The sequence below is a fragment of the Nelumbo lutea genome, chromosome 4 (genome assembly GCF_056320005.1).
Source record: "Nelumbo lutea isolate HS-2025 chromosome 4, American lotus-T2T, whole genome shotgun sequence".
Classification (NCBI taxonomy): domain Eukaryota; kingdom Viridiplantae; phylum Streptophyta; class Magnoliopsida; order Proteales; family Nelumbonaceae; genus Nelumbo; species Nelumbo lutea.
In genome coordinates this window covers 100695117-100721408 of record NC_142687.1, presented here as the reverse complement: position 1 = coordinate 100721408, position 26292 = coordinate 100695117, and the positions used below count along the sequence as shown (strand labels likewise).

General features: G+C 41.3%; 1 protein-coding gene across 31 annotated transcripts in view; it reads left to right on the top strand.

Moving 5' to 3' along the window:
- LOC148862210 (uncharacterized) overlaps positions 1-25167 on the top strand; it is an 80490-nt gene extending 55323 nt beyond the window's left edge. For all 31 annotated transcript variants that reach the window (XM_088984266.1, XM_088984262.1, XM_088984260.1 and 28 more), the window contains one exon: positions 24729-25167. The gene's annotated coding sequence lies outside the window, so the exon portion shown is untranslated. The remainder of the gene's footprint in view (positions 1-24728) is intronic.
- Positions 25168-26292: the final 1125 nt, after the last annotated feature.

Below are 26292 nucleotides of genomic sequence, written 5' to 3'. Positions count from 1 at the left end.
AGTACTTCCCAACCAACTTAGGAAGACAAATGTTTACCAACCTCCAGAACAAGAGGAGGAAAGGAATGAGGGTAGAGATGGAGAGGATTACGGGGAGAAAGCAGGGAAGGAGGGAGGTAACATTAAAGGGAGGAAGGTTGGAGAGGAAAGAACTGAGGTGGGACTAGAGGAGAGGAAGGAAAGACAGGTGGACAGAGATGAAGGGGATTCTGTAGGAAGGGTAGGGGTGGTGGAATCGGTGAGAGAAGACATGATAGTGGAATTTGTAGGGAGGTTGGGCTGTAGGCTGGAAGATTTGAACGAGTTGAAAGAAAGTTTACATAAGAGGAAGATGCAGATCATAACTAAGAAGAGGAGGTTGAGTGAAGTAGAGAGATTAAAGAGAGATGTAGAAGGAGACAAGGAGCTCGAGGTAAAGGGAGATAGAAGGAAAGGGGGAAAGTAGTGGGTAGGTGGCAAGGGGTTTTTAAAAAAAGAAGCGGAATGAAGATTCTTAGTTGGAATGTGAGGGGAATTGGGAGTGCGAAGAAGAGAGCAACAATAAAAGAGGTAATAAGACGGTATGACCCAGACATTGTGTTGTTGCAAGAGTCTAAGAGAATGGAGTTTAATGACAAGTGGGCAAGGAGTGTATGGAAAGCCAGGGGGATTAGCTGGGTGGCGGCTCCATCGTGGGGTGTTTCTGGGGGGATTGTAACAATGTGGAAGAGGGATGTGGTTGAAGATCTGGAGGAGTTGATCGGAAAGTACTCGGTTTCCATGAAATTTAAGCAGCAAGAGGATGATTATATGTGGGTGCTCACAAATGTTTACGGACCGAATGACTACAGAGAGAGAAAGGAGCTGTGGGAGGAACTGGCTAATGTTAGAGGGTTGTGGGATGGGCCTTGGTGCATGGGTGGGGATTTCAATGTGATTAGATTCTCGGAGGAGTCCAATAAGGTTAAATAGAGGGTGACAAAAAGCATGAGGAAGTTTAACAGTTTTGTGGATGCCTTTGAACTCAAAGAGATTCCCCTAGTACATAAGGCATTTACATGGTCAAATCTCCAATCTAGACCCATTTGCTCTAAGCTAGATAGATTCCTGTTCTCTTTGGATTGGGAAGAACATTGGGGAACCTTGGCTTCTAGAGCTCTCCCAAGGGTGACCTCGGATCACTGGCCCATAGTGTTATGTAAGGAGGAAAGAAGGTGTGGAGGTCCTACCCCCTTTAGATTTGAAAATATGTGGTTACTTCATCCAGGGTTTCAGTTGAAAAACAGTCCTAGAAGTAGGGACTGTGTTAGAAAACAAAGAAAACTAACAAGAGAAGATTAGAGAAGAAGAGAGAGCTACGGCAAGAAGGGTTAGAGGATGAGGTGTTCGAACTTAACCTCCCTCTAACACTCTAATACTCTTTTATTAAGTTAATCTTTTAGTAATTACAAGAGAGGTCCTTAGTTGGACAAGAAATTACAAAAAGGAACATAGAAGAGTATGGGCCCAGAATAAGGCCCATTACAGAGAAGAACATAAAGATAATATACAGTAACAGCCTATGGGCCATTCGGCCCATCTTCTCTACACCCCCTCAAGCTGAGCATCGATGTCAATCATGCCCAGCTTGCCAGTGTCATGATGAAGCCTTGCCTTGGAAATGCCCTTGGTGAGAAAGTCTGCCAATTGTCCTTTAGAAGTAACGAATGGAAGGCACACTTCTCCGGAGGAGACTCTTTCTCGAATAAAGTGTCTATCAACTTCAATATGTTTGGTTCGATCATGTTGCACCGGGTTGTGAGCAATGTTGATGGCAGCCTGATTATCACAGTACAACATCATGGGTTTGTCATGATCAATCCCAAGTTCTTCCATTAAGGACCTTAGCCACAACAATTCCGAGACCCCATGTGCCATGGCTCTATACTCTGCTTCTACGGAGGATCTGGCCACAATAGATTGTTTTTTACTCCTCCAAGAGACAACATTACCAGCCACCAGACTGCAATATCCTGAAGTAGATCTTCTGTCATCCATATTTCCAGCCCAATCAGCATCGGTATAGGCTTTAAGTTTCAGGTGGTCATGCTTGGTAAATAGGATTCCTTTCCCTAGAGAGCCTTTCAGATAGCACAAAATCCGTTCTGCTGTTGCCATATGAGTATCTCTAGGAGCATGCATGAACTGGCTAATGCAACTGACAGCATACGCAATATTTGGTCTAGTCATGCACAGGTACAGAAGCTTCCCAAGAAGTCTCTGAAAAACCCCTTTGTCTTCCAACAGAGTTCCATCTGTAGCTGAAAGTTTGTGACTCATATCAATGGGAGTTGCAGCTGGTCTTGCACCCAGTTTTCCAGTTTCAGACAATAAATCAAGAACATATTTCCTTTGGGAAATAAGAATCCCATCCTCGGATCTGGCAACTTCTATGCCAAGGAAGTATCTCAACTCCCCCAGATCCTTAATCTCAAATTCTGTACGGAGGAAAGACTTAAGAGCCAGAATGCCTGAGGCATCATCACCAGTCACTATAATGTCATCAACATACACAATGAGATACACTACTAGAGATCTACTTTTCTTCACAAACAGAGTATGATCTGACTGTGTCTGAACATAGCCGAATTTAACAAGTGCAGCTCTAAATCTCTCAAACCAGGCTCTAGGAGATTGTTTAAGACCATAAAGAGATTTTTTCAATTTACTTACCTTTCCTTGCATATCTTTCCCATACATCCCTAGGGGAAGACACATGCAGACTTCCTCAAGTAAGTCACCATTCAGAAATGCATTCTTTACATCCAACTGATAGAGAGGCCAATCTAAGTGAACTGCCAGAGATAAAAGAACCCTCACAGATGTCATCTTGGCAACAGGGGCAAAAGTCTCCAGGTTGTCAATCCCATATGTCTGTGTGTAGCCTTTTGCAACAAGTCTGACCTTGTACCTCTCAATAGTTCCATCGGCCCTGTATTTAATGGTAAAAACCCACTTGCACCCAACTGGATCCTTCCCTTCAGGCAAATCCACCACCTCCCAAGTACCATTTGCATGTAGAGCATCCATTTCGGTTTCCATGGCATCTCTCCATTTTGGAATCCCAAGAGCTTCTGAGACAGACCTAGGAATGGGGTTAGAAGCAGCAGAAGAGAGATAGGCAAAGTATGAAGGAGAAAGTAGGTCATATGAAAGGTGTTTGGAAATGCAGTGTGCAGTACATTTCCGCTTCCCTTTCCTAACAGCAATGGGGACATCAATGTCTAGGAAGGATGATTCCAAAGGAGTTGAAGCAGTACCTGTTATCTCATCTGTGATTGGGAATGTATGAGCTTCATCTGTCGTAAAGGAAACCACTTGCTCATTCCTGGATCTCTGCCTTTGATACACTTTGGGATTATGGATAGGACGAGGGGGTAAAGAAATAGGGGTACTAGGACAAGAGATATGAAGTGATTGATCCTCCTTTGACTCATTTGGTGAGGATATAGGTTTGTCAAGAGACTCAACTGGGACAGGAAGAGGAAGAGCAAAAACTTGTGAGACTCTCCCCCTGTGGACAATGTCCATCCTGAGAGGAACCATAAAAAGGAGAAAGTTAATTAAAGGTAACATCCATAGAGACATGTCGGGTGCCAGTCTTTGGATCAAAACAACAATAACCCTTTTGTGTGGGGGAGTAACCAAGGAAAATGCATTTATGGGCTTTCGGTTCAAACTTATGTCTTTGCACACTTGGAATGTGAACATAGCAGGTACAGCCAAACACACGAAGAGGAATTGGGAAGAGATCCTTGTCTGGATGAAGAAGACTGAAGGGGGATTTAAACCCAAATACCCTGGATGGCATACGGTTTATGAGATAGGTAGCAGTAAGTACAGCATCACCCCAAAATCTTGTGGGAACATGTGAGGCAAACAAAAGGCTCCTTGCAACTTCAACAATATGTCTATTTTTTCTCTCAGCAACTCCATTTTGTTCAGGGGTTCTAACACAAGAGCTTTGATGAATAACCCCCATGTCAGAGAGATACAAGGATGAACTCTTCTCAAAATACTCTTTTGCATTGTCAGATCTGAAAACCTTAATTCTGGTATCAAATTGAGTTAGAACAAGCTCATGAAATTGCCTCACAAGTCTTGGGATTTCATCCTGGGATTTCATTAAGTATATCCAAGTGAATCTAGAGAAGTCATTAATAAACAAGATAAAATATCTGTAACCCCCCATAGAGGATAAATGGTATGGCCCCCACACATCAGAGTGCACAATATGAAAAAGAAAAGAGGATCTTTTATTGCTCACAGGGTAATTTTTTCTACAATGCTTTGACAACTGACAGGACTCACAATTGAGACTGGACACACTGACTCCCTTAAACAGTTTTGGAAACAAATGGCTTAAAGCAGAAAAAGGTAAATGACCCAATCGACAATGACTCAACATAATTTGACTAACAGACTCTGAAAAATAGAACCAAAAGCAACATTTTTGGGATGATCAAAGCATTGGCCAGGGGTGTCGAGCAAGTATATTCCATTCTCTTCATGGCCACTCCCAATCACTTTCTGAGACTTCAGGTCCTGAAACACACAGTGAGAAGGGAAAAAGGTTACACAACAATTCAATGACTTGGTCAGGCTACTTATAGATAATAAGTTGGTATTTAATTTAGGCACATGAAGAGTGGAAGATAAGAGTAAGGAGTCTGTAGCCTTGACAGTTCTCTTGCCGGAAATAGGGGCAAGAGAACCATCAGCTAAGGTGATTTTGTCACGGCCAGGAAGTAAATCATATGAAACAAATAAAGTGGAAATGTTGGTCATGTGATCAGAAGCACCTAAGTCTATGATCCAAGGGGTTTTGTGTTTACCTGAGGTGGATGCATGGTTAGCGGAAGCCCTTATACCTGAGTGAGCAAATGCAATGGTGGCTGGACTTCCAAAAGGGATGGATGATGAAGATACACCTTCAAGCTGACTGATCATCTTTCCAAACTTCTCATATTCAGCTTTTATGGCTACCAACTGTGCACTGGTAGACTCAACCTTTGTATCTGTGCTTGTGGCTGCATGTGAACTTCCTGTCTTTCTACTATCATTCTTCTTCTGGAATCTGATAGGTACAAGATTGGGATGCAATTTCCAGCACTTGTCCTTTGTGTGTTTCGGCTTACAATATTCGCACACCACCTGCTTCCTTCCTGTGCCACTGTGAGCTTCTGTAACCCCTTTGGGTTTAAATCCCATATTTGCAAAATGATCATTGATACCAACTCCTTGAACCTGCACTTGCCTTCTACTTTCTTCACTGCTGACCAAAGTATATGCTTGTGACAATGAAACATCTTCCTTGGACAAGATGTTTTGCTTTGTAATATCATATTCAAAATTCAGCCCTGTCAAGAATTCAAAGACCCTATTCCGTTCAACCAATTTCCTGTATGTTTCAGCATCCTTAGGGGTATCCCATGTCACAGCCTCTATCAAATCAATCTCTTGCCATATAGATTTTAAGGCTGAGAATTATGTTGCAAGTGACTTCTCCCCCTGTCTTAGATTCTTCACATCACTTCTAAGTTTGTAAGCTCTAGCAACATTCAACTTCTGGGAGTAAGTTTCTGCAACACTATCCCATATTTCTTTAGTCGAGTTCATCCACAGATAATGTTGACTGATCTGTGGCTGCATTGAGTTCACAAGCCACCCAATCACTGTGTAGTTTTCTTGCACCCATCTCTCATAAGATGGATCATCCTCTGGAGGAGCTTTCTTGCTCCCAGAAATAAAACCCCATTTTCCTTTGCTACAAGTATGGATTTTCACTGATTGTGACCAAGCCAAGTAGTTGATCCCATCAAGCTTGACTGTAGTTACAGCCAGCATAGAATCGGTTGGGGTTCCCAAAATCTGCCCATATTCAGCAGCATTCTTGTTTTCAAGGTTTGAGAAACCCATCATGCAAAGTTCAGCGGTAGTTCTTTCTTTACTGTTTCAGCCTTCAAAGGACACCCAGCAAACCTCCAATCACAAGGTATTTCAGGTTCCAACAGCCGTTGTCCCAAAGAGAAAGAAAAAAGACCACAATCCTTAAGAGACCTTTTGTCGAACACTCAGTGTGCAATACTTAACAGCCTACTGTTTACTAGAAGAAACCACTTCAAAGTGTTTAGTATAGGTCCAAGAAGAGGCTGCAATGAAGATGAGATTAGTATCACTTAGTTTTAAATCAGTCTCAATAGCTTCCCAATCCAATAATCAGCCGAATAGCACCTCCAAAGCAACCCATAAATTTCTGAGTAGAATCAGTCCAGCAACAGTGGGCCGAATGGAGGAGGGCTTTAATGAAAGAATGGTAGGATCCATCTAATGGACGCCATGAAGGGTGCGGAATGGGTGGGCGAATTTCAAAAAAAAATTTCCTACCTTCTTCCAACTGGGAATCATATTCCCTAAATTTAGAATACATTATTCAAGGATTCTACTTGAACCATAATCAAACCAGATCTGAACAAAAGGAAACATGAAGGATTATACCTGATCCGGAGAAACAATATCTCCCAAAGTTGGTGTTCACGCCCAAAGAAGAAACCAAGATCCGCTCCTGCTGAAGATGACACAGTTGTGGATGGAACGGAACCAGCAGGGTGCGTCCTACACACTGGATTCTTCGCAAGAATCCTCTGGAAACCTTGAACACCGAATCTTTTGGTCTTTCTTGCGAGACTGTTGTTAAGAACTGATTTCTTGACTCCCTGTTGCTGCAAAGATCCAATCTTCCAACAGGGAATGGTGACTACTGGAGGAGGAGAAATCCAGGGATGAAGAGGGCAGAACTGTCTCTTCTCTCTAGAGTCTGTGAGAGATCAAATCTCAATTCGCAGGATGTGTCTCTTGCATCAAAAACTCTAGTTCGAAATCTGATCTTTCTATTAGGGTTTCTCCTCTTTCTTATTGATTAAGAAACCTCCTAATTTTTGGGAGTTATCCCAATCCAAATCAGTATTTGGATAGGGGATAATCTTAATCCTATCTGCAGATTAAGTTAGTTAACTCCTGATCTTATCAGGAGGTTACCAGATTCAAATCTAATTTGAATTTGGTCTCTTAGAGTGGATAAGGTTAAAGACCCAATCCTTTTACTAACATTAATCTCAGATTCGCCCCATGAACAGGTGATCATATTAGCCTAGTTCGAAATGGGCTTTTGGCCCATTAAGTGTTCAATGTTTAACTAGTTTCCAATCTGCTGCCCAGTTGGGTTTCTTTGTATGGCGTGGGACCCAAGCATTGATCTACACACCAGCCACATGGGTTCGACCCAGCCTTTATTACAAGGCCCAACCGAATTCACTGAAAAACTCAGTGACCCCCTTGAGCCCATCACATGGACCCTATGGGCCCAACACTTACATTAAGTGGTCCCTGGTCCAAGCCATCTTATAAAAACCCAGGGACTGTGGGCAGGTGCAAGATTCGACCATCAGGTATTATCCTAAATGGTCTTACACTTAACCTCTCAGCCCTTAATGATCAAGCACTGCCCGACAAGAGAAGACCTCTCTCTCGGCTGTAAGGAACGGTGCCGCACTCTCTACTCACATGGATCCCGGGAATTAAAACCTTTTGCAAATCTTTTTGAAACCGTACATATACATACATATATATATATATATATATATTAATTTTGCAAAACAAAATTCCAACGATTGAAATCAACTGCCGACAGTTTGGTTTCCATCAGAGAGAGTGCATTCCCGATCATTACCATTGTCCGACAAAGGGGCTGATCCTGTCACTATGACCACTCACTCAGATGAATTCTCAGATTGCCCCAACATGCCTAGGTTTTGACCTCCACTAAGGATCTCACTGATTGACACATCAAAGACAGCCCGATCCGACACCTAGTGATGTGTCATTATCGAGTCTAGGGGTCAGGTGTAACTTTCCAATTTTGCCCATCTGTCTCCAAGGTCTAGGGCAATACTAGAAATCTGGTTCGGTTCAAGGGTTCAAGCAATCCCATACTGCATGTGCCTTGGGTCTTACCCTGATGGCCGAAACAAGCCATCCCTACACTTGGTGGCACATCAGTATCAGCCTTGGCAGGATAAATCTCCCCAGACTTATCCAATGGCTGTGAACATTTAAAACTAACACAAGTTTCTATAAGTGTCCAGTTTTAGGGTCTTACACAGAATTACACAAAACAACATGAATCAAACATGCACTTTAATTTATTTCCACTAAATAACAAAAGTACATCAAATCCGATTGAAGCTAAGGGCATACAAGACTGTCTAACAGCTCCCACTTGCACTTAGGTTCAATCTGGTATAAGCCGGAGTCCCATACTTTCCACGTGTTTCTCAAACACCTTCTGTGTCAGTGGCTTAGTCAATGGGTCTGCCACATTATCCGCTGATGCTACCTTCTGAATTAGGACGTCCCCTCTACCAACGATCTCCCGCAGTACATGGTACTTCCTCTCGATGTGCTTTGACTTCGAGTGGGCGTAAGGCTCTTTAGCCTGGGCGATCGCTCCATTGTTGTCACACAACAACGGGATGGGTGATGTGCTGGACGGAATCACTCCCAATTCGTGTTTGAATTTCTTCATCCACACGGCTTCCTTGGCAGCTTCACTTGCGGCAATGTACTCGGCCTCGGTTGTGGAGTCTGCAGTGGACCCCTATTTACTGCTTTTCCAGCAAACAGCACACGATCCTATCGTGAAAACATACCCAGATGTAGACTTTCTATCATCTGGATCCGACTGGAAATCGGCATCGGTATACCCCAGAACTTGTAGTGAACTACCATCGAATACTAGACAAAACTCTTTTGTCCTTCGAAGGTATTTAAGTATGTTCTTCACAGCAGCCCAATGCTCCTGCCCTGGGCTGGCTTGGAATCTGCTTACCACACTCACCGCCTGAGCTATGTCCGGGCGAGTGCACAACATGGCATACATGATGCTCCCTATGGCTGAGGCATAGGGAACGTCTCTCATGCCCTCAATCTCCTCAGAAGTCTTGGGAGACATCTTCTTGGAGAGAGTTACTCCATGTCTGAAAGGAACATTTCCTTTCTTGGAGTTTTCCATGTTGTACCTTTTGACAATTTTGTCAATGTAAGCAGCCTGGGATAATCCAATTATTCGCTTCGATCTATTTCTATAGAGTCGAAGACCCAGTATATATGAAGCTTCTCCAAGATCTTTCATGGAGAACTGCTGTGATAGCCATACCTTGACCGAAGTCAACATTCCTACATCATTCCCAATGAGTATGATATCGTCCACGTACAATACCAAAAAGGTAATCTTATCCCCACTGGACTTCCTATAAACACAGGGCTCATCCGGATTCTGCTCAAAGTCAAACGTTTTGACGGTAGAATCAAAATGGATGTTCCAACTTCTAGAAGCCTGCTTAAGTCCATATATGGATCTATTGTTTACATACCATGTGTTCCTGACCAGCAGCAATGAAGCCTTGCGGCTGCTGCATGTAGATATCTTCACTAAGATCTCCATTCAGGAACGCGGTTTTGACATCCATTTGCCAAATCTCGTAGTTATGGTATGCTGCTACAGCTAGCAGGATCCTAATGGATTTAAGCATGGTCACGGGCGAAAAGGTTTCCTCATAATCGATGCCTTCTTTCTGAGTATACCCTGTCGCCACCAAGCGAGCTTTGTAGGTCTCAATCCTGCCATCGGGGCCCTTCTTCCTCTTGTAGATCCATTTGCAACCAATTGCTTTTACCCCGGAGGGCGGATCTACTAGAGTCCAGACTCCATTGGTCTCCATCGAGTCCATCTCCGCTCTCATGGCCTCCACCCACTTCCTGGAATCTATGTCTAACATAGCTTCCGCGTAAGTCACGGGATCCTCTTCACTAGTCAAGGCTTCCGCCAGGTAGGTATCCTGGTCATAACCATATCAGACTGGTGGTCTGGATACCCGGGTGGACCTTCTAGGTTGGTCACTACCTGGAACTTGTGGGACATCTCCCACTGCTCCTGAGCTCTCCTCATCAAGAACTATTTCCTGACGGTGAGTGTCCATGATGTATTCGGATTCTAAGAATTGGGCGTTTCGACTGCAGAACACTTTCTGCTCACTTGGGTTATAGAATAGATAACCCACTGAATCCTTTGGGTAGCCTATAAATAGGCAATAGCTGGTTTTGGATTCCAACTTGTCCGCACTTGTTCTTTTAACGTGTGCAGGACAACCCCAAATCTTCAAGTGTCTTACACTTGGCTTCTTTCTGGTCCATAGTTCATATGGAGTTTTCGGAACTGATTTGGTTGGAACCCAATTCAACACGTAGATAGCAGTCTCTAATGCATATCCCCAAAAGGATGTGGGTAATTCTGAGCGTACGAGAAGTGACCGGACCATGTCCAACGAGGTCCTATTCCTCCTCTCTGAAACACCGTTGAGTTGAGGTGTAGCAGGAGGAGATAGTTGTGACACTATCCCATTGTCCTTTAAGTAGTCCCTGAATTCGTCAGAGAGATACTTGCCACCTCGATCTGATCGAAGGGCCTTAACTTCTCTCCCTAACTGTTTCTCGACTTCCTGTCTGAACTCTTTGAACTTTTCAAAGGATTCAGACTTGTGTCTCATTAGGTACACGTAACCATATCGTGAAAAATCATCTGTATAGGTGATGAAATACACGTGCTGATTCCGTGTCCTAACACTCAGGGGACCACATACATCAGTATGTATTAGGTCAAGTGTGCCTTCAGATCTTTCGGGCTTACCGTCAAATGGCCGCTTAGTCATCTTACCTTGAAGACAAGGCTCACAAGTGGGAAGATTTTCTACGGTTAGAAAATCCAAAGGACCATCTTTTACGAGTCTTGTGATTCGGTCAACACCGATATGGCCAAGTCGGTAAGTAGATGGAGTGGAGTTAGTAGTAGGGGAAACCCGGGACAATCGGGGATCGGGGGTGTTTTTAGGGATGAAAATGGGGTCATCTCTGCTATGTTCTCAGGCTCAATTGGAGTGGGTGACTCCCTTAGAGCTGAGATCTGTGCAGTTATGGAAGGAGTCCGGAAAGCTAAGGAATTGAACATCAAGAAACTTATAATTGAAGGGGATTCAGAGGTGGTGATAGGGTGGCTGACTAAAGATAAAAATGATTTATGGAAGTATAATAATGAGAAGAGGAAATTCAAGTGGCTGGTGCGGGAGATGGAAGTGAAGACATGTTGGATTAAAAGATCTGCTAATTCCCTAGCTAACGGTTTAGCTAAACAAGGGGTAGGAAGGGATTCATTGTTTTGGGCTACGCTGTAACGTTAGTGTCTTTGTATTTTCTTTGTTCCTTTCTTGAAGCTCTTTGTAACTCTTGGAAGATAAGTGTGTTTGTCTTCCACTTGTAAATTTTCTACTGATGAATTAATGAAAGTGTTATTGATAAAAAAAAATTGAGTAGGAGAGTCAGAAGGATGCACAAACTTACAGAAAGCAGATTGAAACTAATAGAGTGTTCGAGTTCCTGGCTGGTCTAAATTCTGAATATGATATTGTGAGACAACAGTTGTTACAAGAGTGTAACTTTATCCCAGGCCTATTCCCAATAGTGAAGAGACTAGGAGAAAAGTTATGCTACAGCAACAGCCTTTTGAATCAGCCCCGGCAGTAGTTAAGCCCAAATCTGGGGGTGATGAAGAAAGGGATATGAAGAAGGAACCTAAGAAGGACCTAGTATGTGAGCATTGCAAGAAATCTAAACATACTAAAGACACTTGTTGGAAGTTGCATCCACATCTAGTTCTAGCAAAACTCAAAAGCAAAAATGGGAATGCCAATATGGCTGTCAACACTGATATTGCAACCTTAATGGCCTCAAGAGGCACTCCTCTAGACACCCTAGCTGCTGTCCGAGATGCTCTGACACAATTGGAAAGTGAAGTTAGTAACTCAGTCTCATATCCTTAGCCACCATCAGCTCCTTCAACCTCATCGTTTGTTCAATCAGGTAGTTGGGCCTCAGCTTATTATGCTTCAGCTCCAGGTAATACAAAATATTCTTGGATAATAGATTCGGGAGCATTTGACCATATGACTGGATTGCCATCACTTTTCTCTACCTATCATTTATCTTCTGGTAAAGACAAAGTGTCCATTGTTGATGGATCCCTTGTTCCTATTTCTGGCAAAGGAGACATCAAGTTGTCTGATGCCATTTCCCTATCCTCCGTCTTGCATGTTCCTAAGCTTAATGCTAACTTGCTCTTAGTTAGTAGCATTACAAAAAAATAGAATTGTTCAGTAGCCTTTTTTCCGAATCAATGTGTTTTTCAGGATCTGGAGACAAGGAAGGTGATTAGGACTGGCCGTGAGACAAATGGAATCTACCTACTTGGAGGAAGTGCTCATCAGAAAGATAGTGAAACCAAGAAATCCTTTGTTTCTCAGTCTGTTGATCAGGTGATGCTTTGGCATAATAGGCTGGGTCATTTATCCTTTCAGGCTTTGAAGAGTTTGTTTCCTAGTTTATTTGAATTTGTTTAGATGTCTAGTTTGAAATGTGAAAGTTGTGAGCTTGCAAAACATTGCAGGACAACCTATTCATTAAGTAATAGTAGAAGCAATATTCCTTTTGAAATTGTGCATACTGATGTTTGGGGACCCTATCATACCATAGCCGTGGGGGGTACAAATATTTCCTGTTATTTGTTGATGCTTATACTTGGTTTTCTTGGGTTTACATTATGCGTTCTCGAGATGAGGTTTTTGCATTAACCCGAATCTTTCATCAAATGATTTTAACCCAATTTGGGGTTAAAATTAAAATTTTTAGATCCGATAATGCAAAAGAATATTTTGCAAACCCATTAGCCTCCTACATGTTTGATCATGGGATTATCCATCAGAGTACCTTCCCACATACACCACAGCAGAATGGGGTTGCTAAAAGAAAGAATAGATACATATTGGAGGTAGCCAGAGGCATTATGTTTACCTCAAATGTGCCTATACATTTCTGGGGGGATGCTGTTCTTACAGTTGTTTATCTCATCAATCGGATTCCCTTACGTGTTCTTGACATGAAAACTCTATTTACCCTTTTATACCCTGATAAAGAATTGTTTACCATTCCCCTCAAAACCTTTGGGTGCACTTGTTTCGTTCAAATCCTTGGCCCTCATCGTTCCAAATTTGATCCCAAGGCCTTCAAATGTATTTTCCTTGGTTATGCCCAAACTCAAAAAGGATATTGCTGTTATGAACCAATTTTTGGAAAAAGATTTGTCTCAATGGATGTCATTTTCTTTGAGGATAAACCCTATTATCCAAGGGTTTCTCCTTAGGAGGAGAATAGTGAAACCGGGAGTAGCTCATCGGAAGTTCCTTTTCCAATCCCATTAAGTGAAGAAGGATGTCAAAGGCGCAAGTATGTGAGAGTCTAACACATGTGATGGAGACAGGTCAATTTTGTACCACAGTAGCCCCAGTTCCTTTTGCAGATCCAGATCCAGGTACCATAGTAGCTCCAGTTCCTTCTGCAGATCCAGATCCAGGTACCACAGATACTACAGATGAGAGACATCCAACCATGGAGCCTTCACCTTCATTCAGTGACCTTGATCTCCCCATAGCAGTCCGTAAAGTCAAACGTCGTTGCACCACAACTCACTGCATTTATCAATTCCTATCCTATGATCATTTGTCTCCTTCCTACAAGTCTTTTCTCGCATCCATTGCTGGTATTCCCATTCCCAGAATAATACAAGAAGCATTGGAAGTACCAGAATGGAAAGATGCAACAAAAGTAGAAATGGATGCCCTCATCAGAAACAATACCTGGGAGATAGTTGATCAACCTAAAGGAAAGAAACCGGTTGGATGTAGATGGGTATTCACTGTGAAACATAATGCTGATGGTTTTGTTGAAAGGTATAAGGCCCGATTAGTTGCAAAAGGATTTACTCAGACATATGGTATTGATTACTTAGAAACTTTTGCACCAGTAGCAAAGATGATCATTATCAGAGTACTATTATCTCTTGTAGCTAGTTACTCTTGGCCATTATATCAGATGGATCTTAAAAACGCCTCTCACTGGAGACTTGCAGGAATAAGTTTACATGCAGTTGCCTCCATAATTTTATGATATGGAGACAAGAAAGGTTTGTCGGTTGAACAAAGCTCTATATGAACTAAAATAGTCCCCCAGAGCATGGTTTGATAGATTCAGACGAGCCCCTGATATGTTCGGATATGTGCAGGCTCAGTCAGGCCACACTTTGTTTATTAAGAGAGTGGGTTCCTCCGTAACCTTGCTTGCCGCATATGTGGACGATATTGTAGTAATTGGGAGCGGTACTAGTAAAATTGAGTCTCTTAAGCAATTCCTTCATCAAGAGTTTGAGGTAAAAGATCTGGGGGAACTACGATACTTCTTGGGCATTGAGGTAGCTTGATCCAAGCATGGGATTTTTGTCTCTCAACGAAAGTATGTTCTTGATCAGTTAGAAGAAACATGAAAGTTGGGAGTTATGCCTGCAGAAACACCTATTGAACAGAACCACAGGATTAGTGTAGAAGGTGAAGAGCCTATTGAAGATAAAGCTATGTTTCAACGGCTAGTTGGAAAGCTTCTCTATCTTTGCCTCACAAGACCTGACATCAGTTATGCAGTCAGTGTAGTTGGTCAGTATATGCACTCTCCTAGAACTACTCACCTCCTTGTGATTGAAAGGATATTAGCATATTTGAAGAGGTCCCCAGGTAAAGGCATTTTGTTCAAGAAAAATGACCACATGAAGATAAAAGTCTACATAGATGCTGATTGGGCTGGGTGTGTTGATGACCGAAGATCTACCTCTGGATATTGTGCCTTTGTAGAATGTAATCTGGTCTCCTGGAAGAGTAAGAAACAAAGTGTTGTTTCTCGTTCAAGTGTTGAAGCTGAATATAGGTCCATGGCAAATGGTGTGGTTGAGATTCTATGGTTGAGATCATTACTTGAGGAATTGGGTATTGTTTATGAGAAACCCCTAATGTTGTACTGTGATAATCAGGCAGCCATCAATATAGCCCATAATCCAGTACAGCATGACAGAACTAAGCATATCAAAGTGGACTAACATTTTATCAGAGAAAGGGTTACATCTCAAGAAGTATGCCTTCCCTACACCTCTGACATGCAGATTGCAGACCTTCTCACCGAGGCTGTTTCAAGAAAGAAGTTAGAAGAAGATCTATGCAAGTTGGGAATGACAAATATCTACTACCCAACTTGAGGGGGAGTGTAGGAAACTGTGGACCCCACATTAAGAGTACTCGTGTGGCACCCTGAGATGTACTTAGATTTAATTGATTAGAATCAGCTTTCCTAGTAGGATAAGTTTTATCCTATCTTATCTAGGATTAGTTTTATTTTAATCTTATCTTTTGTTGCCATGTAAGCATTAAAGTTCTTTTACAATTAGGAAACTATGTATATAAATTAAGGAGTGGGGCGGCTGTTTAATACACACCAACCACTCTCTCTTTTCTCAAAACCTCTCTACAAGTTCTCCTTCTCCATCTCTCTACTTCTCTTTTCCTCTCCTCTTATCTTTTCCTTTTCTTTTCTGTTCGAAACCCAAGGCTGATTGTAGTATTATACGACTACTTAAACAAATAAGAAATGGGCTATTTCAGGGAAGACTAACACACTCAAATCTCATTGATTCTTTATCCTATTGGTTCTTCAGGAATTTTACTGTCTTGATACTAATGGCAAACAGTGAAATGATAGATCTCCCTGTCTCATTGCTCTTTTCCACTAATGAAGTCAATAGGAGTTTCCACTACCAATGACAGCTGGACCAAGACATACCTCTCCTAAATTTCATGCTCTATTAATAACCATCATCTGATTTTAGTATTTATATGAAAATATGAAGTTACAAATGCTCTTTCTGTTATTTAAAAAAAAAAAGCTCTTTCTCTTCTACAAAGTTATATTTTTTATGTCAATTTTTGGTTTTGTATGTTACTGTTTCCTTAAACATTAGCTGTTTCTGAAACAATATCTTATTTGGTGGCTTTACAATATTAATGTTTTCAGGGAAGGGAAGTTGTCTTTGAGTGTAGCAGTAGTAACAATGAAATGAAAAAGGAATTAGATTGTCCACATCCTACAAAACTCTCTCCCTATGGGCTGTTATCATTACTGAGCCAAGAAAATTAAAAAAAAAAAAAGCAGTGGAAACAACCCTTTCTCTATTAATTAAATGGGCTTGTCTTGGGTAATGGAATACATGATTCTGGGTCCCTCAGAATCATTGGATAAGATTCAAAGTGAAACTGCAGAGATAAATTTTATGCTTCTAGAACTAGATTTCAGTAATCTATCTCTGCAAAGATAAATTTTGCTGTTTTATCTTGCCTTGGCAGCCTTTACATTTGTAGGTATAAAGCCCCTCCAGGGATTCTGTTGTTTGTTGTGTCTTCTTCTCTTTTATTTTCTATGATTTAGTATTTTTTACATGTCCATTTGGTAATTTTAGAAGTGGCTAGCTGAGGCTATACACCATTTTAAGTCTATGATGAATACATCTCTTTGATATTAATAAAATATTCTGCTTGTTGCTGATAAAAGTAGTCGATCAAGACTACAATCAGTCTTGAATTCAAAGAAAAGAAAGAAGAAATTTCAGAAGAGAAGAAGAGAGGGAGAAAAGAGAAGAAGCACACGAAGAGATTTTGAAAAGAGAGAGAGGATTGATCAGTAGATCTGCCGACCCACTCTTAATATTTATATATGTTGACTAATTGTAGAAGGGCTGAATTGCCCTTATTGCTTACATGGCAAATAAACTAATAATAAATCTGAAATAACAAATTGAAATAACTACCAACTAACACTGACATAACTAACAAAAAATATGCTGCCATACGAACACAGTGGGGACCACAGCAGTGGGGTCCACATCAGTGTTCTCTACAATAAAAATACCATTAAGGATGGCAAAACGATACAAGTTCAAAAAGGTTTGTTTATATGCATATATTGTAAATAAGATGTGCTCTTTAGAGAGGAAATAAGTTCTGTGCTGTATACTTGCTTGATTCACAGGTTTATAGTAGTTTCTCATCAACTAGAAAGATATTCTTAGTTTCCTACTTCCCTAAGTTACTAACTATTCAAGTTTTTCATATCTGAGCTATGACATTGTTTCCTCAAATGCAGGACACATATAGTTGTATGGGTTTATAAAATATTATAAAATATTATAAAATTTACTTGAGCTGCCCCTATGTCTCAACACAGTACTTTGAATCTTCTATTGAAGATCCTTCCCGGTGGGCAAGTCACTTCTTAGCACAGGATTTCCAACTTCTAATGAGCTCTTTGTAAGAGCATCGAGGGCTATATACAACCTTCCATTTTTTTTGGAACTAGTGAAGCATATTATAAAGAGGTCAAATTACAATGGGGCGTATCCACAGAGATTAATCTGGACAGCCAAGACGACTTCTCCATAGGGATATATCCATGGGTCACCTTTGATATCCCTGGAAGCAAGTGAATGAGTGACTTTTTTTGCACGGTTTACATAATGAATGAGATTCACCTGGTAGAGTTTGTTGAGATTGGATCCCCCCTCCCAGTTGTGTAGAGAGAGGGGGAGGTATGGTTTTTTGAAGCTTTAGAGAGAGGATCCAGAGATTAGTTGTTAGTAGAAGGTTTCCATTTGGTTAGGTCGTCTGCAACATTACAACAACAAAGTTACAGTATCATTGTGTCCTTGCAGTAGGCAGCCTCTTCCCTCTCCTGACAAGTGTCAACACTCTTTTTGCAGGAAGAGATAAATGGGTAGGAGAGGCAATCAATGGATATCAGCCTATATGCGTAACTCTATCATTTTTTTTTTTTGTATGAAGATGTATATTGTCCATATGCACATTCAAGGGATCTGGCTCTAAGCTTTAGTCTACCCAAGAGAAAAAAAAATCAGGTTGGGTTGGCCCAGGCTCATATTGGGGTCCACCCAAGTTACACCCTACCAAAATCCAGCTTTACCTAACAAAAGGTGTCACACTCATATTTTCAGTTTGTATTAGGTTTCATGCAGAAACCTGCCTCAAGTGTAGTTTAAGAATACCAGGAGTTTACTTTATGGATATTCTGAATATTATTTTATTGCCCATGCAGGCATTTTCTCAATACCCGGAGTTGACATTTTGGATTTTCACCAGCATTTCATTCAAATATATTTTTTTCTTTCTATTATTTACTTCAGCATTTCATTCAAGCATGGGTCCATATTAGAGATTCATGACCCTTGCTAGAATGAAATAGAAGAATAGCTGAGGCTATACACCATTTTAAGTCTATGATGTATACATCTCTTTGATATTAATAAAATATTTTGTTTGTTGTTGATAAAAATACCATTAAGGACGGCAAAACAATACAAGTTCAGAAATGTTTGTTTATATGCATATATTTGTAAATAAGATGTGGTTTAAGGTAGTTTGCTATTTATTTTTAATTACCATATGGTCATGCAGTTCAGTTTCTTTCCTTTTTCTCATTTTGTATAATAGAGCTACAAGCGAATGAAATTTAATCTGATTCTATTTGGATATTGGTTTGGTGATGAAGAGCTCTGATTGCATTTAGTTTTGTTGCTTTAGGATCTGTTTGTCTCTTCGAAATGCATTACATGAAGTGGAACTTGGCATGCTTAGAGTGTTAGAATGTTAGAATGAAGTCTCTTTGTATGAGTGTTCGGCTGATAAGAGTTCTTATTAGTCCATACTTAAGTTTAAGTTATCCTGTAACTGGGCCTGTGTTAATGGGCCTAAGCCTGTTTAATGTTTTAAGTTAACTGGGTGTCCCATCACTAATCAGGGGCATTCCAATAATTACTTGTATCATTGTACTACATTCAAATATAAATAATAGCATGGTCGACTGGCTAGTACAGTTCGACATTTACAGCATATCAGTGGTGTTCTTCTCCTCTCCTCTACTTCGAGTACAGCTCTCAAGCTCACATGGTATCAGAGCACTAGCTTCTCTTTGGTTTCAGCAGGCGCACTAGCTTCTACTCTCTCTTCTCTTGCTGTTCTTTCCTTCTTCTTTTCTGGGTTGCTGAAAAAAACTAGGGTTGTAAGAGAACAAAGCAGATTCGAACCTAGGGTTTCCCTTGGTTGTAGGGCTCAAGGGAGGTAAGGCCCAGAAGTGGATGTCCTACTAGGTTATTTTTTCAGCAAATAGTAGCTATTTGGCTACTAAGAGAGGTCTGTATAGGACAGACCTAGTTGAGGACTGATTTCAGCAGTCCTAGCCCTAGCCAAAAGGGGGAGAGCTTCTCCACAACTGCAGCTTTGAAGCCCCAGCAAAACCAGCATAGCACAGTGGTAAACAGCTCCAAGTTCAGGTTGGTTATCAGTCTGGAACCTCTCTCCACTACTGTACCCGAACTGCTTCAGCTCAAGTGAAGACTACCTAGGGAGCTGCCTGCTCCAGATTGTCCAGCACTGTACCCGAACTACTCTAAGACTGAAGTCAGCATGTCCTCACTATCCGGAGAAGTTTCCTCCAGAGATAACAGACCTGCCGCAAGGTTCTCTAACCTGGAAAACCCTAATCTGCACAGTTTACAGATTACAAACGTGTTGCTGGATGAATATAACTTCAGAGAGTGGTCCGTCTCAGCAAGGTTGTTCATTACTTCTCGTGATCTCACCGGCTATCTGGATGGAGACAAGAAAGAACTTGAAGTTGGTCGTCCTGAGCATGTCGTGTGGCGCAAGGAGAATGCCACAGTCATGTCTTGGTTGCTGGCCTCCATGACTCCTCGGGTGGCTAGAACTGTTCATCATTTCCCCATAGCCGCGAAGATTTGGGAGAAAGTATCCAAGACCTACGGCCAGAAAAAGAACAATGCTAGAATCTACAGATTAAACCAAGATATTGCAGCTCTAAGGCAAGGGGACATGTCAGTGGCAACATATTTTGCAACCCTGGAAGGCCTTTAGGAAGAGCTTGATCATCACTTGATATTGGATTGGGAAAATGCCAGGGACAAGGAGAGACATGATAAGCAAATTGAAGAGAGCAGAGCCTTCAAGTTTCTAGCTGGCCTAGACCCAGTATATGAGGGTATAAGGCCACAAATTCTAGGGAGAGATGAATTACCAGAGCTTCACCATGTCTATTACCTGGTGAGGAATGAAGAAGTCAGGAGAAGGGAAATGCAAGTTGACTCCCAGACACAGTCAACTGGACTATCTGGAGAACATTCAGCCCTAGTCTCCACTGAGGGAAATAGATATCCAGACAAGAAGTCCCTTAAGTGTACCCATTGTGGTGGTGAGAAGTACACAAAAGAGAAATGTTGGGTCTTGTATCCTCATCTGAAGCCAACTGTTTTGAGAAAGGACAAAAGGCAACATAAGGGTCACACAACAAGTGGGAATCTTGCCACCAACAACAGTAGTGACAACTCACAGAGTACTCCGACAGTGTCCTCTTCCTCCACAGGGCAGGTTGCCGACTCCTCTGGACCAAGTACTTTGGGCTTCACAGCTAGTGAGGTAGAGGTCCTCAACCGGGCATTAGCCCATCTAAAGAACAATTCTTTAGCTTCCACCTCTCTTGCCAAATCAGGTACAATCTTTGCATTTAGTGCAACTAGTTCCATTAATTCCGCCTCTTGGGTGATTGATTCCGGAGCCACTGACCATATGACACATATGTCCTCCTTATTCTCTTCATATCATTTGTTGTCTGGCCAGGATAAGATGAGAGTGGCTTATGGGTTTCTCTCCACCATCTCTGGAAAGGGGATGGTTGACCTAAGCAAGGATCTCTCTCTTAAATCAGTCCTACATGTTCCTAGTCTTACCTCAAATCTTTTGTCTGTTTCAAAGCTTACAAAAAATTTGAACTGCAGTATAACCTTTTTTCCTTCTCATTGTGTCTTCCAGGACAGATTGACGAGGAGAACGACTGGGAGTGGTCATGAGTATGGGGGCCTCTACTATTTTGATGCAGACATCGGCTCAGCCCTACAAGCTTTTGCTACTACTAGTCCGGAAAGTGTGGAGTCAATAGCTAGGCTGCACCTGTGGCATGCTAGGCTAGGTCATGTGTCTTTCTCTTCCTTAGCAATGCTGTTTTCCGAATTGTTTAAGGGAATTCCAAGTCAAAGTTTAATTTGTGATGTGTGTCAAATGTCAAAACAATGTAGAACAGTGTATCCAATTTCTAGTAATGAAATTCGAGCTCCTTTTGATTTGGTTCATTCTGATGTCTGGGGACCTTCACCCATTGTTTCCATTGATGGCTTCCGTTACTTTATTAGTTTTATTGACCATTATTCTCGGTGCACTTGGATTTATCTGTTAAAAGAACGTGATGAAGTATCACGGGTAACTATGGTTTTTTGCAAGATGACTGAAACACAATTTGATAAGAAGATTAAGCAATTCTGGTCAGACAATGTGATTGAATACTTTGAAAGATCCCTGAACTCATTCATGGAAGATGCAGGAATGTTACACCAATCATCCTATGCTAACACCCCTCGGCAAAATGGGGTTGCTGAGCGCAAGAACAAGCACCTACTGGAGACAACTTGAGCCCTACTATTCTAGCACAAAGTGCCCAAGCAATATTGGTCTCAAGCTATACTCACTGCATCATACCTGATAAATCGGATGCCATCTAAGGTATTGGGTATGAAGACTCCTTTCTCTGTTTTGTGTCCCACTCTTTCAAAATTATCTCTTCCCCCACGGGTTTTTGGCTGTACATGCTTCATACATGTGAAGGATCCAAAGAAAACCAAGCTGGATCCCAAGGCGACGAAGGGAATATTTTTGGGGTACTCTCCTACACAAAAGGGGTACAAGTGTTATGATCCTGTCTCCAAGAAAAAGTATATCACCAGAGATGTAGCCTTTTTTGAGTCTTAACCCTATTTCCAGTCTTCTCAGAATCCTCTTCATGGGGAGACTAGTGGGTTGGAAGAGGATTCTCATTCTCCCTTCTTTTTTGTTCCCCTTTCATCACCTTCCACTACTCCTAGCTGTGACATTCCGGGTCAACCTAGTGAGGCTCCCAATGTGCCAGTTACTTCTCCTGATACAGCAGATGCTCCTGAGGGTTCCAGTAGGCAAGAGAAAGACATACTTACATACAGCAGAAGGAAGAAGGGCCCTCAACCTCATGATTGCAACCAGTTGAACTTAGATCAATCTGTCTCTGCAATCCAAGGTAATTCTGACTCACTCACTTCGGATTTGGATCTTCCTATTGCTCTCTGTAAGCCTATTCGTTCTTGTACCACCTGGCATCCCATAGCTGATTTTGTTTCTTACTCACACTTATCTCCTGCCTATCACTCCTTTGTGTCTGCTCTTTCTTTTGTATGTGTCCCTTCCAGGTACTCAGAGTCGGCGTTTGATCTAAGGTGGAAAGAAGCCATGAATGAAGAGATGAAAGCCCTAATGAAAGCAAGAACGTGGGAATTGGTGGTCCTGGCAGAGGGGAAAGGCACTGTTGGGTGCAAGTGGGTATTCACAGTAAAGCACAGGGAAGATGGGTCAATCGAGAGATACAAGGCCAGACTTGTGGCAAAGGGATTTACACAAAAGGAAGGAATTGACTACAAAGAAACCTTTGCCCCAGTGGCAAAGTTCAACACAATCCGGGTTCTACTGTCACCAGTAGCAAATTTCTCTTGGGAACTCCATCAGCTGGATGTGAAGAATGCCTTTCTAAATGGTGATTTTCATGAAGAGGTATTCATGGAACCCCCACCAGGCTATGATGTTGGAAAGAAGGCGTGTAAACTAAAGAAAGCATTATATGGTTTGAAGCAGTCCCCCCGGGCATGGTTCGAGAGACTTTGTATGGCCATGAAGAAAGTGGAGTACACTCAGAGCAGTGCAGATCATACATTGTTTACAAGGAGACAGGATGACAAACTTATGGCACTCATTGTTTATGTGGATGATATGGTGATTACTGGAAATGATGTGGAAGAGATGAAGAGGCTGAAGGAGTTCTTAGCTTCAGAATTTGAGATCAAAGACCTAGGAAATTTGAGATATTTTCTTGGGATTGAAGTTGCTAGATCAAGAGAAGGAATCTACATATGTCAGCGGAAATATGTGCTAGATCTCCTAGAGGAAACAGGCATGATGGGGTGCAGGCTAGCAGACACTCCAATAGAACCGAACCATGGACTACAAGAATCAATGGGTGAGGAATACTGTGATAAAGAGAGGTACCAAAAATTGGTAGGAAAGCTGATATACTTGTCCCTTACTCGGCCAGACATTGCCTATGCAGTGCATGTTGTCAGTCAATTCATGCACTCACCAAAGATCCCTCATATGATAGCAGTGGAAAGAATTCTCAGGTACTTGAAGACTTGCCCAGGGAAAGGAATTCTATTCAGGAAAAATAGCAGATTTGAAATTGAAGCCTACAGTGATGCAGATTAGGTTGGGTCTGTTGGAGACAGAAAATCAACCTCAGGTTACTGTACATTATTGGGAGGAAACCTGGTCACATGGCACAGTAAGAAGCGGAATGTTGTGGCTAGATCAAGTGCAAAAGCAGAATACCGAGCTATGGCACACGGGGTTGCTGAACTCTTATGGCTCAAAACTCTTCTTAATGAGCTTGGTATTAAGGCTAAGGGTCCTCTCAGGCTGTATTGTGATAATAAAGCTACTATCAACATTGCCAACAATCTCGTGCAGCATGACAGGACAAAACATTTTGAAATTGATTGACACTTTGTCAGAGAGAGAATTGTCTCGGGAGAGCTCTGTGTGCCTTATACTCTATCCGAGATGCAAATTGCAGATGTATTGACTAAAGGGCTGGTAGCAACAAACTTCAGGGACATACTTGGCAAGATAAACATGATTGATATTCATGCTTAGCTTGAGGGGGAGTGTTAGAATGTTAGAATGAAGTCTCTTTGTATGAGTGTTCGGCTGATAAGAGTTCTTATTAGCCCATACTTTAAGTTATCCTGTAACTGGGCCTGTGTTAATGGGCCTAAGCCTGTTTAATGTTTTAAGTTAACTGGGTGTCCCATCACTAATCAGGGGCATTCCAGTAATTACTTGTATCATTGTACTACATTCAAATATAAACAATAGCATGGTCGACTGGCCAGTACAGTTCGACATTTACAGCATACCAATGGTGTTCTTCTCCTCTCCTCTACTTCGAGTACAGCTCTCAAGCTCACATAGAGTTTCCATTGTTGCGGCCTGCATTAGAACTTAGAATATTCCTCTTTTTTCTTTTCATTTAAGATGCCAATTGAGAGGCCATAACTATTCTAGATGTTCATGATCTTTTTTCATCATATAGGCAGGGTTAGGACTCTTTGAACTTCATGAAAATGACTAAGCATTGCTTGTATTTTGAATGTGGATCAATAATTATCCCATCTTTAGTTTCAGCATGTATACAGAATGTGATTTGTGGATACAGTTCTGTTGATATTACATTTCATTATTTTTTTGTGGTTTCGCTTGGTATTTTTGAAAAAGAAAAGAAAAGGGGAAGTTTCTGTTTTCAATTCCTTTTGCATTCTTGAAGAAAAGGAAGAAAAAGAAAAATGTTTTCAAGATTTTTGGTTTGCTTTTACTTTGCTTCTTAGTATTTGTGTGGTTTGGTTTTCTTCATTTGCTGTCCCTAGTGATAAAATAATCTGTGTTTTGCTTTGGTTTTTTTAGGCCGAGTAGATGTTGGAGTTTGACTTGATGATTATGGTTAGATGATTCTTGGCTCCTGGATGAATGACTATTCTTTGTGCTTCGAAGATGCATTTGGTTGTTGAGTGATTGTGAAGAGGGAGTATGAGCTGGCATTATGAATGAATGGTTGGGTGGAGTAGCAATTTGGAGGTTATTTTGATGTTGGGTTGAAATTGGAGGTATTAATGTAGATGTATGGAACTGGAAGTGTAATTTTCTTTTGAAACTTGAACCTCTCATTTTGAATCCCCTTTAGTGCTGGAAATTAAATGCCATTAACCCGTATAAACCGCCATGAGGCCCCTCTGTGAGGTGTTCCTCTGCTGTAAATACCAGTAGAACTTGGCCTTTATGTGATCCTCTGTTAGCCTTTTTCCTGCTGTAAATAACACAAGAGTGCAACCATTTCAAAACTCTATCCTAGCCCTTCTTTTCCACAAAATCATCATGTTTGATAGATTGCTTAAGTCTGCTATTCTGAACTATTTGCTCTCGCTTCAGCTCATTAGGACCATTAGGACCCACTGTTGCTGCAGCATGTAGCTCTATCAGCCTGCAATTTTGTTTTGGCATCATTTAAGCCCAATTCAGGATCCCTGTTGCTGCAACATGTAGCTTTATAGGTCTGCATTGTTTTGATACCATTTCAGCCCAGTTTTGGTTCACTGTTACAGTAGCATGCATTTTTTTTTAACTCACATCAGTTCAATTTAGTATCTATGTCACAGCAGTATATTAGTCTTTTAGGTTTGCACTTATTGGCATCATATTAGCCCCATGGCAGAACCATATTAATCCCTAAGTCAAATTTGCATTGGCGTACGGGCGCCCCACAGCATTTCCCCGTGCTGAGTTGTTTGCGGTGTGTATATGGCTCTTTCGCAGCTCCACAGCATTTGCCTATATTCCTCGAACTTTAAATAGGGCAACTCATATGTTAGCTCAGATTGTTAATCTATCAAAAAAAAGAAAACATGAAGATGGATTACATTTCCTTGGAGAGTGATGCAAAAGAGCTGGTGGATTCACTATCTTCAGACTTAGAACCACCTTGGAGAATTTCCACGACCTGGTCAATGAATTTGCCTTCGGGCTTAAAAAAAAATCTGTTTTTAAAAGTCAAATGCTTTGGAATTTGATACATACAAATGTATTTACATATGTAGGTTGGGGCCAGAATGGGGTAATCAAGATCAACCGATATTACCACTGCTTAGGTGAACCGATAAAAAATAATAATAGCAATTGGGAATTAATAAATTTTAGCTAGCCAAGATAGGGACCGATGCCGTCATTCAATGTTAGTCACTTCCTCAAAGCAATTAAGTTCTGTAATTTCATTCATACCAATCTCTTATTTACTATATTTGCATGTAAGGTTTTTCCATATGAAAACAAAATTTATATTACCACCAAGGCAAACTTAAGCAGTGAACACTTGTCAAAAATATGGAAAGAGGAGTGGAGTAAAGTTAATAATTAAGGTATCCCAGACTCAAGACTTTCCATATGACTAATCATCTCATTAGTAGGCCTGTTTATG